Source organism: Hyperolius riggenbachi, chromosome 3 (assembly GCF_040937935.1).
Source record: "Hyperolius riggenbachi isolate aHypRig1 chromosome 3, aHypRig1.pri, whole genome shotgun sequence".
Taxonomy (NCBI): Eukaryota; Metazoa; Chordata; class Amphibia; order Anura; family Hyperoliidae; genus Hyperolius; species Hyperolius riggenbachi.
The window spans coordinates 179,202,421-179,209,461 of record NC_090648.1 but is presented as its reverse complement, the minus strand read 5'-3'; the positions used below and the strand labels follow the sequence as shown (position 1 = coordinate 179,209,461).

At 41.5% G+C, this 7,041-nt stretch overlaps 1 protein-coding gene across 1 annotated transcript in view; it reads right to left on the bottom strand.

The window, feature by feature from the left end:
• Positions 1 to 3,678: 3,678 nt before the first annotated feature.
• Positions 3,679 to 7,041, bottom strand: part of HDGFL3 (HDGF like 3) — a 91,646-nt gene continuing 88,283 nt past the window's right edge. The window contains exon 8 of the mRNA XM_068275350.1: positions 3,679 to 4,701. The gene's annotated coding sequence lies outside the window, so the exon portion shown is untranslated. The remainder of the gene's footprint in view (positions 4,702 to 7,041) is intronic.

Here is a 7,041-nt window from a genome sequence, read left to right as displayed (position 1 = left end):
GTTTGATATGCGATTGTGACTTTGCTGAGGCCATATTCCTTGAAAATGCAAAGTCTTCTGGGATTGCTGACTGAAAAAACGCAATGTAAATGGAACGCATTTTGTTTTTACTCCACTTCGCAAATGCTCAAAAAACATTGCTGTCACTGCGATTTCATGAAATTGCATTGCAACACTGCGTACATCGCTTTGCGATTCTCAACATTCCGCAGGGACCTTGTGAGTGGAAAAATACACACAATGCTAAATTGGAAGTGCAGCCAGTGTGTACAGGTCCTCACTCCCATGATGTAAGTAAGTGAAGGTGTCTTTTTATCACGTACAATAGAGAGGGGGGACTTGGTGACATTATCACACTCTGTTCAGCTTTACAAGCATTCCAGGGTCATTATGTGACCATAAAAACCCGACACGCCACCATCAGTTTTTTATCAAATTCAAGGATAAGAATATTGCTTTTGTACTTCAAGCAAAAGCCACACTGGAAAACTGAACATTTTTTTTGTCTGGATTTCTACTTTAATATTCCTGTTAAATAAGTGCAGAATGAACCAAAACGTAAGTTATTAACCTCTGTATCGTCACTTCTGCTAAATTAGAGAAAACTCGGCTGACTACTCATATGAACAATGAGGTATTGCCATCCATGCACTTGCATACAGAACTGTGAATTGAGCAAATGTTTTCAGTGTTCTGTAAGCACTGGGATTCAGTATCTGTATCAGCAGGGTTTGCTCTATACAGGGAAACAACTATTGTACTGTTATGTGATGAATATCTATATGCTCACCTACTCCATAAACACTTATTCCGACCAGTTGCTGATTTATAAGGACTGACCTCCTAACACAGGATGCATGAAAAAATCCTGCACTGCAGTCATTTTACAAACATTCTATTACTTAACCTCCCTGGCCGTAAGCCCAACCTACGCTCGGGCTAGCTGCCGGAGAGGATCACATGGCCCCCGGAGGATTTTAAAAAAATAAAAAGTGCATTATATGGTTAAGCTAGCACTTGGCTAGTTAACCATGCCCTCCAAGTCGCTCCACTCTCCCCCGATCCTTCCCGATCGCCGCCGTTATACTTACCCCCCAGGGATCCTGCAATGGCGCAGCCTCCCTATCAGCTCCAGACTTCGCTATGGGGAGGATCAGGACTGCACATGACGTCATGATGTCAATGACATTCAGACGTCATGTCCAATCGTCGCCATATCGACGAGTGAAGCTGAATTTTGAAGCTGCGGCTCTCGCGGGATCACGGAGGGGTAAATATTGCCGGCGGCGATCGGGAGGTTTAGTTAGGTCCGGCAGGGCTTGGGGGGAATAGTTAGCTAGCGAAGTGCTAGCTTAATTTAAGAATTTTAATTACATTTTATATTAAAAAATCCTCCCGCGGACGCAGCCTCTGAAACTGCGTACCGCCAGGGAGGTTAAAGAGACACTGTGCTCTCAAGCCAAGTAATCCGCCATGTCCCAGTCTGCAGAGCCCCCAAATCCATCCGCAAATATCCACGACCAACTCGGTCATGGATTTTGCTGCGCTGAGGGGCAGAGCTTCCAGCTGTAGCTATGCCCCTCCTGATGTCAATCGCCGCCTCTCCCCGCCCCTCTCTGTGAAGGAAGAGTGAGAGGGGCGGGGAGAAGCGGCGATGTGCCGCGATTGTGGCAGAGCTGAAGCTGAAAGCTCTGCCCCTTCCAGGAAATGCCGGCCAGATTGCCCCCCTGTGGATTTGGGGGCTCTGCAGCGCTCGTTTTGCGGCGGGGATGCGGCGGATTACTTGGCTTGAGAGCAGTGAAGCGAATTATAAGGTAAAATGGGGAAAATTAGTTAGCTTCAGTGTCTCTTTAATGTGTCACTCTGGGTGAACACATGGAATAGAATAAATTATAGTGACCTTTAATGCAACGACAACAACCTGATCTTTCCAAACTGCATTTAACCCTTTAGCATCCGAATAAAGTAAAACTTTAATTAGCTGCAGGGCTGAATTTTTCCTACCGCAGTCTTGACAGGGTATGCAAAGTGGGCAGCAGGGAGCTTTTATAGTAACCTGTCCAGATGGCTTCTTCTTCCTCCATCGCCGTGGCAATGTAATCCCGACGGTTCTGATCACATGATATGACGTGATCGGGATCCAGGAGACCATATCAGCATTACAGTGCCACTTTGTGGTGGAAGAGGGGGGATAGAAGAGTCTCTTCCTTCAGCGGGTGGCGGTGTAACATGAACACGGTCTCCTGGATCCTGATCACGTCATATCATGTGAATGGATGTGATCGGGACCCAGAAGACAAGTCGGAGCAACCGGTGAAGGAAAAGAAGCAGCCGTCCGGGTCAGGTAATTTACTGCTCCCTGCCACTCTCACATTTGGCTGCACTAGGCAACCAAACAAGATATGCCAACAGAGGTTATCGTTGCATGGCAGATTTTAAATGAAACATGTTGTTTAAAGCTGCTAATAGGCTAAAGCAGTTTATTTCACATTTGCTTCATGTAAGCACACAGCCTCATATTATTTGTGGAATTTCTTGTAGTACAGAACTAAATAGTGGTAAATATAAGCAGCAATAGCTGTATAGAGCTAAGAGGAAAATAACATTCATAATGAATTTAATGAATTATTCCCTTTATCAGCCTTTGCCTCTTCCTTCTTAAATGTGCAAGTTTTGTTTTTTTTTGTTTTTTTTTAGAGTTAATGGATTATAGTTCTCCTATTAACAAAGCAAAATTTTAAAGCTGCCATTTCACTGACCCTGGAAAATATGGTATAGTAAAGAGCATGTAATATTTACACAGCTGGTATACATGGAAAAGGTTAAGCGAGAGGATTATATCCCATCTGCCAACATAGGTTCAGTGAATAGGCTGGCAATATACGGAAGAATTCATGCATCTTCTACATTTCAGAGAAAGGTAGCCAAAGGCACATTAGCACCTGCATGACAGCTATATTCACTGTTATGTTACAGGCAGAGCGCACTGTACAAGCAGACAGGACAGCACTGCATTGAGTCTCAGATAATGTGGTCTTCTGATTGGTGTTTCTCAGTGCTTACTAAGCTGCAGTGCTGACCTGTGAATGAGCTATGTTTTCTACATGTGCTTGTGCATGCCAGTCATGTATGCTCCTCACAGACTTATGTCTGCAAACATGGAAATAAAACACCTGTGAACATGAGCCCTAATACTGGAATCAACAACTGCAAACCTTAACTATTTGAACATGGACAGCAGTTAATGCCTCTGCGCTTACTATAAAACTTCAGGAAGTGCTGTGTGATGGAAGGGGTAGAGACAAGCATAATGCCAGAATTAACTCTTACCTCTACTGCAGCCAATGTAGATCTGCCTGCGTCATTATTTCACATAGACAGATTGTGTCTTTTCTGACAGCAAACGCATCCTCTTACCTGGGAGTACAGCGCAGTCCAGACATGTCCAGAACTGTAGATCTCTGGAAGGTTACAGCAGAAGTAAATGCTAAAAGCATTATTCTATGTTCAGTGTTCATGATTGTTGTAGATGAACCTTCCAGCAATCTCCTGAGCTGAATCTTGCTCAGCTGATTGCTGTTACATTTCTCAGCAGTAGGTCTCAGTAGTGTCCCCAACCTCACTCCTCGTCAGGAGAACACGCTGCTTCTGTAACAGGTAAGCAAGTAGCCTCCCCCCCCCCCCCCCCCCCCAATTCTTATGCAATAAAATTACATAAGATCGTTGTAGGCCACAGATCCAGTGTGTATGTAATGTAAGGCTTAGCTCCACCCTCACCACCATATAGTGCTTCCTGTAGTTCTACTTTAATTCCAAAGAGATTGTACATACAGAATGATGGTTCTAATGACATTACTTTGCAGTTGAGATTACTAGAAAAATCAAAAGGCAGCTGCTTTGTGATTAATTAGTAATCTTGTAGTAAGTAAAGCCACAGCTATGGATTTAGAGCATTCCTTACTTCTTGAACTGTAGGTTAGCTCATGTTGAAAAACAGGATGCTAATGGCCAATCCCTGGTAACGTGTGCAATTCAGCCTGTGGCAATATGCTTATAATATTACTAATGACACTATGATTACTGGATGTTCTACTGGGTAATACATGTAAGGACATTAAAGTAAATCAGAGACCACGTAATACAAAGAATCGATACTTACCCAGGGCTTCCTGCAACCCCATAAGCACGTGCGCGTCCTTCACCCTCCTTACGCGGTCTGCCTTTCAGCCGCAATCAGCCCCGGTAATTGGTACAATCGCGTCAGTCAGGAGGTCCGCTGAGCCAAGTACCGGGGCTGATTGCGGCTGAACGGCAGACCACAGGAGGACGGCATGGGACGCATCGCTGCTCATGGAACTGGAGGAAGCCCCGGGTAAGTATCAATTCTTTGTATTACATGGTCTCTGGTACACTTTAAGCAAAATTGATGAAAACTTAATCTGTAGTTGTTTCCAGGGCTGAAAAAAACAGGCAAACACATTGAAGGCTGTGAAAGCTGTCTGAAAGGCAACTTCATGCAACAGAACTGTGTAAAAATGATAGACTGCCCCTAGAGGAGATATTCTCCTGATGTCAGCAAACACAACAAGTAGAACATGATATTATACATACAAACTGACAATCTCTTGATGGCAACAATTAAATGTGTGGAGTACAGCGTAATATGGACCTCTTCCCACGATAACCGCGACTCTGTTAAGTCTGAAAAAATAAGAACAAATATGTCAGTTTCAGAAGATTTAAACAATTCTATGATAATTATGTCTGTACATCTATAAACTGTAAAATATGTTACTGGTGTGTAGACTAAGGGCTATGACATGCCGCTGAGCAGTTGCTGCTAATGTTATCTAATATTGCTCCTTGCCGTATAGACGTGTATCCAGGTCCGTCGCTCTGCCATAGCCACACAGAAATTACCACTTCTGTATACACTAAGTACATATACACAAATCAGCATTAAAGGGAATCTAAGGTGAAAATACACTTATGAGATAATGAATTGTATGTGTAGTACAGCTAAGAAACAGAACATAAGTAGCACAGATATGAGTTTCATATTGTTTCCAGTACAGGAAGAGTTAGGAAACTTCAGTTGTTATCTATGCAAAAGAGCTTATCTAAGCGCTCTGACCAAACTTGGGACGGCTACAGTACTGTTTTCTGAAGCACTTATACATCAAATAAACAGTGAAAGACAGCTTCAGACAGCTTTCACTGTAGAGAAGTTCAATGGGTCATTAGCTCTGCTCTGTTTCATAGTTTAAAATACAGCGTGTAGTTTGTAAACTGAAAATATTAGAGAATGATGCAATGTTATAAAAAAAAAGCTATATAACTGAAAATATAAAAATATAACAAGTTTGCCTTCTTAAAACAGAAGGTATTTGCGATAATTCAGGTTGGAGTGGGCATATGATGTTTCCCACAATGCATCACTGCTGAATATGCAAATTATCCTTTGTTGTCCCTGTAAGCTAGCCACACCTCCAGAACCACAGGAATGCAATGATGTGTAAGCTTGTTAATTGTATAGAGCCACAATATTCCAACATGCATACAGACGGTTTCGGTTTGGTTCACACTCATAAGTGCATGGCATGGATTAAAAATATGAGACTCATTTCTTTGCTACTAATGTTCTATTAATCATCTGTACTACACATACAATTCATTATATCAAAGGGTTTTTCCCCCCCTTCAGTGTCACTTTAGTGGTATATTAACCACTTCAGCCTTCAGTCGTTTTCACTTTATGCATCCGAGCAATGTTCACCTCCCATTCATTATCCTATAACTTTATCACTACTTATCACAATGAACTGATCTATATCTTGTTTTTCCGCCACCAATTAGGCTTTCTTTGGGGGGTACATTTTGCTAAGAGCCACTTTACTGTAAATGCATTTTAACAGGAAGAATAAGAAAAAAAAACGGAAAAAAATTTATTATTTCTCAGTTTTCAGCCATTATAGTTTTAAAATAATACATGCCTCCATGATTAAAACTCACGTATTGTATTTGCCCATATATCCCGGTTATTACACCGTTAAAATTATGTCCCTATAACAATGAATGGCGACAATATTTTATTTGGAAATAAAGGTGCATTTTTTCCGTTTTGCATCTATCACTACTTACAAGTTTAGAATAAAAAAAATATAGAAATATTCCATCTTTACATTGATATTTAAAAAGTTTAGACCCTTAGGTAAATATTTACATGTTTTTTTTTTATTATTGTAATGTTTTTTTGTTTTTTTTATATTAAACATTTTATTTGGGTATTTTTTGGGAGGGTGGGATGTAAACATTACTTTTATAATGTAAATGTGTGTTAAGTTTTCATTTTTTTACTTTTAGTTGTAGTTTTACTTTTTGACCACAAGATGGCGGCCATGAGTTTGTTTACATGACGTCACTCTAAGCGTAGCATACGCTTAGAGGGACGCATGGGGGACGCAACAGCCAGAAAAATCGGAGCTTCTGAGAGAAGCTGTCGCTTTTTCTGCGGGGGAGAGGAATCAGTGATCGGGCACCATAGCCCGATTCACTGATTCGTGGGCTAACGATCCGCGGCCGGGAGCGCGCGGACGCGCACATGGCCTCCTGGGCGTAGCTAGTACGTCCAGGAGGCCAAAGTAGTTAAAGCAATTTGGGCCTGCAGGTGCATTAGCTATGCCAGAGGAAGCTTAACATGTGGCTTTCTTCAGCTATCTCTGAACTAACTATACCCAGTACAATTCAAGCCATTAGACATAAATACTGGTATTATGCATGAAAAAGAGCCACGTAATGCAATCATTATATAATGTCAGGCACACCAAAATATTATAACGTGTAACATGTTCATAGGTGTTTTAACATTGTAGTAATATGCACTGAACTAACATTGGCACCTGAATTAACTATTTAATGTGCACACATGTATTCAGAAGATATTTCACATATACATTATAGATATATATATTACCACTGGCCAGGTATACGGCATAGGTAACATGACTGGAAAATGCATACTAAATTACTTGTTGGACCCTT